Raw genomic sequence first — 10869 nt, forward strand, 5'->3', positions numbered from 1 at the left:
CTTCCCCACCAGTATTAGGCTCACCTACAGAAAGTAAGCAGCAGTGACAGTAATAAGTCATCAAATGGAATATTTTAGAATCAATAGTATGAAGGAAAAATATCCTCAGGTGAGGTAAGAAGAGCAAGATATTCTTGAAGTAAGTCATTTTCCTATCACTGACAGGACAGTTCAAAGACTTAAAGCGAAGATTTGTGTATTCAGGAAGGGAGAGTAGGCAGCTGCATACAATAAAGCCTAAAAATGTCTCAGAAATAGAATTAGGCAATTTGTTCAGTCAACTCAGATAGGCTGGAAGGCCAAGACCACACAAAGGGATGTTTGTCTGGGATTCGAGCTCAAAAATCCTTGCTTACAATAATGACAAAAGACAACATGTTAGTTTAAGAAAGTACCCTTACTCTCCCTCTGCAACAAACCTCTCCAATCATCACTGACATGGTAGCACCAAGCAGGATTTGCAGCTTGATGACAGGCTGAAGTTACGTTTCTGAAACCCTCAAAAGGAGGAGGAAAGAATGAAATAAAGAAATCTTTCAGAAAGTAGAGAAAATGTATCTGAAAAGCCATGATTAGTTAGCCTAATGTTATTTCTTTTACCAAGATCTGACAGGGTGTTAGAGTGAATCCTCCTGCGCAAACACTCAACAGTATTTCTTCAACAGCAAAAAAATACCAGTGGATCATAGCAGTTGCTGTACTTAGTCAAAACTGTAGTGTGCCTGATGCAGTCTGTGACCTTTAGCAGTATCCAATATCTAAGGAAAGACAAAAAATGTACAATTCATTAGATAAAGTTACCAGATTTGAAGTGACTCAAAATAGCAAATGCTAAGGCAGTGCTAATGCATTGCTATGTTAAAATTCCTTGGGTTTAATTATGTTTATCTTGATAGTACTGAGCACCTTCAGCTTAGCAGAGATGGGGATGTATTAACAGTTAAATGTGCCACTAAGTATCAAGTGCTTGTACAATTAAGGAAGGTTATGCCATGGTATATTTTAGCACACGGTTAAACTTGATACTTCAGCTTCTGTGCTTGCAACACGCTTGAAAGCAAAACAAACCTGCTTGTAACCATCAGCATGGTCTGTGACTCTCAACTCTCCATTCCTGTTCCCTCCTCATGCAGACCTGACCATCATGAAGTGACACTCCTCTGAGGGAAGAGCAGAAGGCTGTAGCATGGATCCTAAAGCTGTTCCTTTGAACACAGATCCCCAGGGAATACAATCTTAACTGCCTTTCACTCTCCAGAGGTGCCTGCACCTGTGGCTCTGAGAGAAGCTATGAAACAAAGTCACAGAGCAGTATCAGCATTAAGTGTTAAAGGGAGTGTTACATGCACATCTATTAGATCATCCCTGATAGAACACACAGCGTACTAAGGCACCTTACTTATATACTCACTCACACATCTGTCTACTTGCAAGCTATAAAGTCTTATTCCCTTATTGCTGAGGTGGGTTGCTAATATCTCACTAATGTCCAGCAAAAGCAACACTGTACTTATTCTTAGATATTGAACTCCTGGCTTCTTGAGCAGATTTCAGGAATTTCCACTTTTTCCTGTATTTTGCAATGGGAATCAGATAGCCTTCAGAAAGTTTCACCTGCTGTGAAATAGTTTATTACATCTCCATCCACTGGGATCATAGAAAATATTGATCTTCTATACATCCCATTCCTCTCATTCTCTTTCACTCCCCTCTTAACCCCTCCCTGTCTCCTCTTAGCTCTCTCTGTCCCAGACTGAGCAGCTAAAGACGTTAACTGACAGACACAAAAGGCGGCAGAAATCAAATAAAAGGCAAATGCAGCAGCCGCAGGTCAGCCTTGTATAAATATTTATGCTGGAGGAAGACTCAGTGCCTGAGTAATGACCTTGTGGCTGGTATTAATAGAGATAATGTGAGTCTGTAAAGACATGCTGCCAGAGAGGGGGAGAGTTTGGAGGGTCATAAATCTCTGCATCAGGCTGCAATGCTAGCTGACCTTTACTCTGCTCTCTCTCCTGCCTTCCATCGTTCTTTTCTTTCTTTTAATAAAAGAAAGATTGGTAGAGCACATTAGTGAAGAAAAGAGAACCAAAATCCAAAGCTCTCACACAAAACAATTTGTATTAAAGTCAGATTTTTACAGAAGCAAAAATCTGAGGGATGAATCTTACATGTGCACAAGTTTTCCTACACTGCACATGGACCAGCATGGACCCTTCCACATGATTACCTTTGTGTTGCTCACACAATGCACACAGAAGCACAATTTCCATGACTTGTCAGAATGTATGCACATACATATTTGTACCTGTATTGATATATATGCAAACGGGTATGTATACAACAACACCCTAGTACCACATACAGATGTCCTCAAGACATTTAGGTACTCTCCTATACATTAGGTAAACAAGACAGAGAAAGGAGAACTGCAAAGAACAGATTAGAAGTGTTTTCAGCAATGGTAGCAACTGAGGACAAAAGCTGCACTGTAAAGCTCCTTTGAATGAAAAGTAAAGCCACTTCTCCCGTGAACAGTGGAAGACAAAAAAGTAAATCTCAATGAAGAGGGTCCTGGGCCTGGATGACTGCAAGAGGAACAGACCAGCACACGGCCATTAAGTACACTGTTGGTGGTGTTGCTGGAAATCAGCACTCACAGCTTTCGTTGACAGTTCCTACCCCAGTTTCAGAGATTGACAGAAACTGAAGAATACATACATGGAGAACTGAGATGAAAATCTGACCACGGTAGGCTGACCACTACAGTAGAACAAAAAGGAGAGGTAGGAGCAAGGTTTTGATTCAGAACACAGCACGTGAACATCAAGCACTGCTATCCCTTATTAAGGGCTACCCTTACTGCCACCTAAGTTGTAGAGGAAAATTCCAAATGATTATAAAGTGACTAAGACTGAGCTCCAGAACAGCCACAATTCCCTCTTGGGTGAGCATTATCGGGCCATTAGTCTCAGTCCCTGTAAGATTAACCCTTTGGCTTTTGTCATGCATCATGGTATCTGTACATTAGTCAGGCATCCAGAGACAAATGCTACAGAAAGCAGCAGCATTCAAACTAAAATTTAGGAGCTAAGAGATGGAAGAGGGGAAAATAGTTGCTTTGTGGTTTTTGCTGGCTTTCCTCTGTAACACTTGAGTAAAAAGAAAGCAACAAACCACAGCAAATGTGTACAAAGCTCCATTTGGTAGGCACTTAGTCTTTAATATAGATTTATGCCTTTTGGTATTTTTCTGTGGAAAAATAAATAAATAAATAAATAAATAAATAAAACAGCCCACCTTTATTAATATTTGATGAAAAAAGTCATTTGTTACAGACTCCACAACCTTCTTAATTCAAACATCTAAACGACAACTTGGTTATTTTATTGTACACTGACTCCGAGTTGGAACTGCGTTGTTCTGAGTCATAAAATAAGATATAAAATGTATGATGTGATGTGGGGATGCACCACATAATGTTATCAGCGTGGAGTTAAGCAGCTAGAAACCTCTGAGACTCAGAAGCATTACTGGACCAAGAGAATGGGTAATGTCATTTTGAGGCCCATCAGTTACCTGAGAAAACATTTTAAGATGAAGACTGGCTGAAAAGATGCCACAAACTTCCTCAGAGAGGTAACAGAAGGCAGACAAAGCTGTACGAGTTTCACTGTGGTCAGACATTAGAACTGGAGTTAGACTAGCACATGCTTCATGTGAGAACACTGAAGAACTACTGCTCATGTTACCAACAGCACTTCCATCATCAACACAACATTTCACCCAGACATCACCTTATTCTGGTTCTGTGGTGCTTGTAATACTTGTGTTTGCTTCAGTCTCCTCATAAGCCACCTCTGGGACTATTTCCTTGAATTTTTGTTCATTTCTACAGCACACAAGTGTTTTTGATCATTATTCCACTGCATACAGGCATGTTTGATGCATACAGAAATCTTAGGCTATCATAGCGCAGTGTTCACAGATACCCAGAATGAAATAAGCTGTTGTTAAGTATCTCTGCTTTTTTTTTTTTTCTTTTTTAAATCTTTGTAGCAAAATCCGCAAAACAAAGTACATGAGCAGTCTTCCTATTCCACATCTAATTCTACCTGAGCTTCATTGAAAGTTTAACACTGAAAACAATAACCATTTCCAACAACCTTGTCCATTATGAAGGGATAATATGTCACCAGATCCTTGATCCATATTTCACCACTTGCATCATTTGGAATCCTGACTTGTTTTTCCCTACAAGGCATTCATTCCATGTATGACTTGTTTTGATTTTTGAGCTATGCTGTGATTACCCTGCAGGACAGAATTTGCAAGATCTTCCCTAATACATGCAGACATTCTTAGCCCAGGGATATTGCGAGAAGTTACTACCTACGTAGATGTTTGTGAAAAATCTGGTCTTTTGGTTGGTATATAATATATGGTTAATGCCTAATTAGCCTGTTCATGGATAATTCATGATTAGTTACTAACAAAAGCAAGAACAAACAGGAGCTATATGTTAAAGCTCTTAAATCACAGACCTAGACATGTCATACAAAAAGGAGAATGTATGATTTATTCAGGCAGGCAAATGTGGAGCCAGGCGACCACTGGGCAGCACAAAGCACCTCCACTCCAAGGAACTGAGTTTGTCAGTCACCCAAGATACGCAGTAGATACGCAGTAGTAAATTCCTGATTAACAGACTTGTGTATACAGCAACTTCAGAGGATACAGGTTTGTGGCTTAGTTCTGTCTCTTCTGAATAGTCTGCATAAAGGAGAACAGGATTCTAATGGGTAAACAAAGCGGCCTCAGGACATTTGACTTAGAAGTTGACACACCAGTACATCTTAATGGATTATTTAGGGACTCTATCCTCAGAAGTACTTCCGACATTTTTTGTCTGAAAAGAAGCTGAACGTGGTCAATAAGCCTGCTGCATACTGCTATGCATGCAGCAAGATAAAGACCTGAGCGCATCGTCCAGGACAAGGAGCACCAGTGGAGGCACACACCCCTCTCCAAACATTACATTCTCTCTCATCAACACCTTTCCCCTGTGTAATTATAAGTTCATTGCAGCAAACACAGAAAAGATAGCCCATAACAGAGGATCATTCTGTACTTTGCACAAATATGAAACTGGAACTGCTCTCAGTGCAGGAGTTTTAGGAGCTTGACTCCAAGCCACCTCAAACCTTCAAATAAAATTCATGTGCAAATTTTACTGTGCCTAGCTCAAGTCAGGATCTGAGGAGTGGAACAAATACCTTCTGAGCTTGTTTCATAATTTCTGAACCATGCTTTTGTTTGGACACATTAATTTTTTAAATGGCTGTTTGTGCAAGTATTGCTGAGGTTGCTTCTCTCCTGTGCAGCTATTTGCAAAGCAATCATTTCTCAAGCAAAAGAAAAGAGCCACCTCTGAAGACCAAGAAAGGTTTCTCTAAAAAGATCAGGCAATAGTATTACAGAACAGTTAACTCTTTTTTTTTTTTTTTTAATAAAAGTTCAGGAAGTTGAAATGCCATAGTGCACACTACAGAACACACAAACACTCAAAGTCCCCAATAGGCAGAAAGAAGCAGAAGAAATTTGTGCAAGAAGCACCCTATAGGCAGAAGCACCTCCATATAAAGTCGTTGCTGAGCAATTTCGAACAATGAATACATTCCTAAAATATGTCTACTTGTGCATAATTCATTAACAGAAACAAGTACTAAATCCATTGGATAAATTGTGGACTATGAATCGTTTGCCCTGCTCTAATTATAATTCCATTTCAGCCTACTAATGGTACCATAAACAATTTGAGTTTCACTCTTGTGGTTTATTGCCTCATTAGCTCTCCTTTGAAGTAATTAATGCTTTGTCAATTTACCTGAATAGAGCTCCCATGGTGGCTATGGGTCAGATCCAACCAATTTTGTTCACCCAACAGACCTAGAACTTCTGCTCAAGTGGAGGACTTCAAACTCTTTGGGACAAAGGCTGCTTTCTTGTTCACACAACACCCACCATAACATGCTATACATACCTCATCGATTACTATTTTTGAATGCTTCAATAAGAAACACTTAAAGCCAGATATTAATGACTGTATTTATAGGACAATGATTTCAGGATTAATTACTGAATTCACAATTCAGCCAGCACTTTGCAGTGATATAGTTTTCTCTCATAAACTCTCTTGTGTAAACAAGGAGCATGAGATCCTGGATTGGTTAGTCCAAAGTTAATAATGAAAAAAAAAAAATCTAATCTTTCCCCATTCCTCTTTTACTTATCTAGCCAGAAAGCTTGAGAGAGGAGAATCTTAGGCTTGGCACAAGCTGCTCTTTTGAAAACTTAGCAAGCCCCATCATTGGATTCAAAAAAACTGGACCACACGTGAGAAATTCAATAAACATCATTTGTCAGAAGCCTTTGTTGGCTCACAGCTGTATTTATTTATAGGCTCCCTTGTTATTTATAGGCCCTTGCGCTCTATATAAAAGCTTTGCAAAGGAAAAGTGGTCATGATGCAGGGGGAAGGGAAGGCCAACTGTTTTACTGCTTATACCAACACCAGAGTCTCCTTTCTAAGGAGAACAAACAGCTGAACGTCTACTTCATTTCCCATCCCCTTCATGTGGGCAGTGGAGCCAATAATTGTCAAAGCCAAGTCAAACTACTTTCGACTGAGTTACAAAAACATTTTATGAACTACACTGGTTTAAGAGTTTCCAAGCTTGGCATGCTGCAGACACATTCAAAAGGTAAATAATCTCCATACACGTTACCTACCATGGTATCTTCTCACTCAATACACAGGAACCTCTGTACTACAGCCATTTCTCCTGCCACCCAGTTTACCAAACCTTCCATCAGGCAATATTGAGAATATGAAGATCAGCTGAGTTTATCTTGTGAAGGATGAAATAGCAATAGTTCTACGCTGACTCCTGATTATCCTTTTTGAATCTGATCTTTGGATTCAAGGTTTCAAGCACACTTTCAACACGTCCTCTAAATATTGAGAGTCTCCATTACTCTTACTTCCAGATTTTTTTAAATTGCATTCTTGTGTTTATAATACCTACCAAATATCAAGATTACAGAACAATTCAAATGTACTGAGTGTCCTACCTAGAACTGATGCTACTTAAATTAATGCAATCTGAACTTTAAAATTAGATTATAACAACCCACCTTGAATGGAGAGTTTGATTTCCCCTGTAAAATTCAGATCCCAATGCTCAAATTTCAAGTTCAAATAATTTTTCTAGTTTTATAAGATGTTTTAATGAAAGACCAGAGTTTGGTTTTGTTGGGGAGGGTTTGTTTGTTTATTTTTTAGTGGAGAATCTAGAGTAATAATTATGAAAGTAAATATGGCTGATGTTACACTTTTGAAAAACTACCCATTTAAAACAACACTTCAGGGCTCATAAATTCACAGCTGAGAATAATGGCTGGAAAGGATGACAATGCAAAATAAGTGTTTATGCCTCCATAGTTTTGCTAAGCAAATTTGTTTTTCTCACTGACTCATATTACCTGCAGTGAATCAGATCAACCTCATACAGTTAAAAAAATAAATGACTTTCAAAAAAGTGATAGACAGTAGAGTTTAAGCAAAGCAGAAGCTCAAATACACGGATTGTACTATGAACACTTACAAGGACTTTACAATAAAGTCAAATTATACCTCCAAAATGAACCCATGTTTCCTAGTTAGGATTTTTTTTAAAGCCATTTTACAAAATAATTGTAAAAGAAGGAAAATTAATGATGTTCAAAGACTTACTTCTTTCCTCATTCCTCTTCCAATAAAGAGCCCGAAGAAGGTCCAAAATTCTACTGTAGTTTTAAGAATACTCCAGTGATGTTTTCACATTTTCCTGGTCTACCTCTGCCTATAGCAGGAGGGTTGGAATTAAATGAACCCTTTCAATTTTTCCCTTCCAACCCAAACTATTTTATCATCCTGTGATTCTATAAGTTGCGACCCCCTATCAGAACATAAAGCAGATGATACGAAGCAACATTTTTAATTGTTGGGTTGCTAGCCTGATGAAAAGAACACAGGACAAACAAAGAAACAAAAACAACAACAAAAAACAAACAAAAAAAACAAAAAAAAAAAAACCCAAGATAATCAGCCACAAGTTCTTATAAACTATATTCACTATACAGGAATGCTCACCACCAAAACCCAGAAAGCTGCATGTGGACAACAAGTAATTCAGAATAATCAATGACATTTTGAAATTGAAAGAATTAGTAAGAATTATTATGTGTTCCTTTGAGTAAAGTAGGACTTTTCACAATAACAGAACTTTTAAATATATGGAACCATAAAAAATAATGGTGCTTGAGTGCAAAGCTCCATTTGTGAATATGTATTTCACTACTAACACTATAGTAGCAATTGAACAGATCAGCACAGTGGGAAAAGGTGCTTCACCGCAGGTGAAATGACAGAAATGCCAGAGTGACAGAAATATGTTATAAAGGAAGGGAAGAAGAATGCTCACCTGTATCAGATGATTCTAAATTCACAAGGAAAAATCCACCAAGGAGGGATCTCCAGAAAGAAACCCTTTCCAGTAGCAATCAGCCCTTCAATGAGGTGTAAGGGAGGCGTAGCCAGGCTCCTTCCTATCACGCAGCTGAATTGCCTTCACCTGTGCTCCCCAGGTGCTCAATCAGTGGTTCAAGCTGTGACTCAACAGTTAACACACAGCTCCATAGATCAATATCAAATTCAAAGGACATTTCTATCCTTCCAATCCAGTGAATCCAGTGCGCATATCTATCTCTGAATGTAACGTTTCATATTTTTCAAATTAAAGGTATTACAAGATGCTATATAATTTGACTTTTTGCTGCAACAGGGATGTTAACAAGATTTCTGAACACGCACGTGTGGAAGTGGTGAGAATGCTATGAAAACTTACCATAAGGAGACAAAGGGGGGGGGGGGGGGGGGAATAATCAGCTATTAGGCTGAACAGGAGAAATATCTGCATAGCTCATTGCGTGTTCTGGAGTATCTGTAAGACTGAGGGATACTAATGTATCTCTAACAAGTCAAATTCTATCCTGTCATTCGTGATGTGTAGGATAAAGGATTCAAGAGTTTCACACTGCTGGTTCTCTGTCAAGCTTTACATTCAGGCCTTACTTCAGATCATCAGTAACAGCTGCCAACTTCTATGGTTTCCTTGCCAGTCTACATGCACTTCCAGCATACTTCCAATGGGAGATCCAGCAAGAACTTAAAATCTAGACCCACTTAAAACTTCCCTGGTGCAAATTAACACAGTCTTACTATAATTATAATTTATTATAACTTATTGTGTCTGACAGGGAACTGAAATTAATATATATATTACTAATATAATAACTAATCAAACAATAAATCCATTTGGAATTTCCACTAAAGGTTATGAAGTTGCTTGAGAAATGAAGAGGCTAAAATAAAATTACCACATTGGTGCCCTACCAAATATGTTAAGCTGTGGATGTCCTTGTCTTTCTGTTCTTTTACCAAGCGCACAAGTTGTGGCAGGAAGAACATAGCTCTGATTCAAAATGTGCTCCACACGCTGTACCTTGCAGGATCAGTGAGAAAGCAATTTTATTGCATGACTGTATCCAGACATCTTATTTTAACAATAAAGGAATGAATGTCAATATCGTAAGACAAGAAAATCTTTTACATTCATCCACTGATGTATTACGAGTAGGACTAGCAGGCTGGTGGCTTGTATTGTAATATTTGCATTCCTTGCCTATAAACTGTTCCCATTTGAAAGGTCAGTAAGTATCTCTGATGTAGCTGCTTACTGCTCTCAAAAAAGAAAATGTGTAATAGGCTGTGTTTGGAAATACCCTAACGTCAAAATCGAGAGTTTCTCTCAGTGGATAAAGTCAGATGAGCTACTGCTGTGAGCCAGATTCTGGTGTTGGTCTCACAAGGGACACACACAGCAACTCTACTGAAGCAGCCAGCAACACTCCAGATGTATCCTAATGGGGCAAAGGTCAAAGACCTGCTTTCTGCTAAGAAACTCTTTTGCCTTACTTTGTGTAATCCCACTGAATTAGAATTACATCTCCCTGCCTTTCCCTTCCCACTGATTTCCATGAAAGCTGAATCTTTGTTCCCTAAGAACTGTGGCCAAAATATGTGAAGGCTTGTTCTTCTGGAAACTTAGTGTTTCTTGTATCCATTGGCAGAAATTGGCAGCAACACACAAATATTCTTTGGTTGGGATGTGGGAGGGCAGAAGCAACATTTGAAGAAATATTGGCTGGTAATCCTTCGTGCTATTTTTGGCAGGTGTGCATTTAGCTGAAACAAAAGGCTTAAGCAGGCTCTTCTGGAGCAGCATGGCCTGTGATGTTACATGGTGAGTGAAATATCAGAAGGCCGGGCATGTTTGCTCAACCGTAAGGAGGGATTCATTTTACAATGGCCGATTCTGGGCTTGCAAACAACATGACAGAGAGTTCTGCATGAGGAATTATAAAGCAAATACATTCTCTCGATGAATTATGGAATCCTAGGCATTTGTAACCATGTCCAACAGAAAGGGAATGGCTGTATTAAAGATGTATCACAAACATGGCTATCCCAACTTCAGCATTCTAATATACATTCACTGCTGAAAATGCCATGTAAGATCTCTCTGCAGTACAAATTCTGTGCCCAGACTGTCTGTCCTAGAATGAGTGTGGCACTTCAGCTCACCATTTCTCTTCCATGCTTCCCAATATGATTCTTTATACAAGCTTAAGCAGTCAGGGCCTGAATTAGATTTCGCGCACCTGCAAAACCAATGCATAAATTCACAGTTTCAGGTGTTCAAAAGT

General features: G+C 38.9%; 1 long non-coding RNA gene across 1 annotated transcript; it reads right to left on the bottom strand.

Annotated features, from left to right (window-relative positions):
- Positions 1 to 599: 599 nt before the first annotated feature.
- LOC125701775 (uncharacterized) lies at positions 600 to 8609 on the bottom strand. Its single transcript, XR_007380353.1, has 4 exons — positions 8526 to 8609; positions 7796 to 7904; positions 1069 to 1288; positions 600 to 758 (listed from the first exon to the last, which is right to left on the bottom strand). It is a non-coding gene; the product is annotated as an uncharacterized LOC125701775 (long non-coding RNA).
- Between the last annotated feature and the right edge of the window lie 2260 nt (positions 8610 to 10869).

This window comes from Lagopus muta, chromosome 17, assembly GCF_023343835.1.
Source record: "Lagopus muta isolate bLagMut1 chromosome 17, bLagMut1 primary, whole genome shotgun sequence".
NCBI classification, from domain to species: domain Eukaryota; kingdom Metazoa; phylum Chordata; class Aves; order Galliformes; family Phasianidae; genus Lagopus; species Lagopus muta.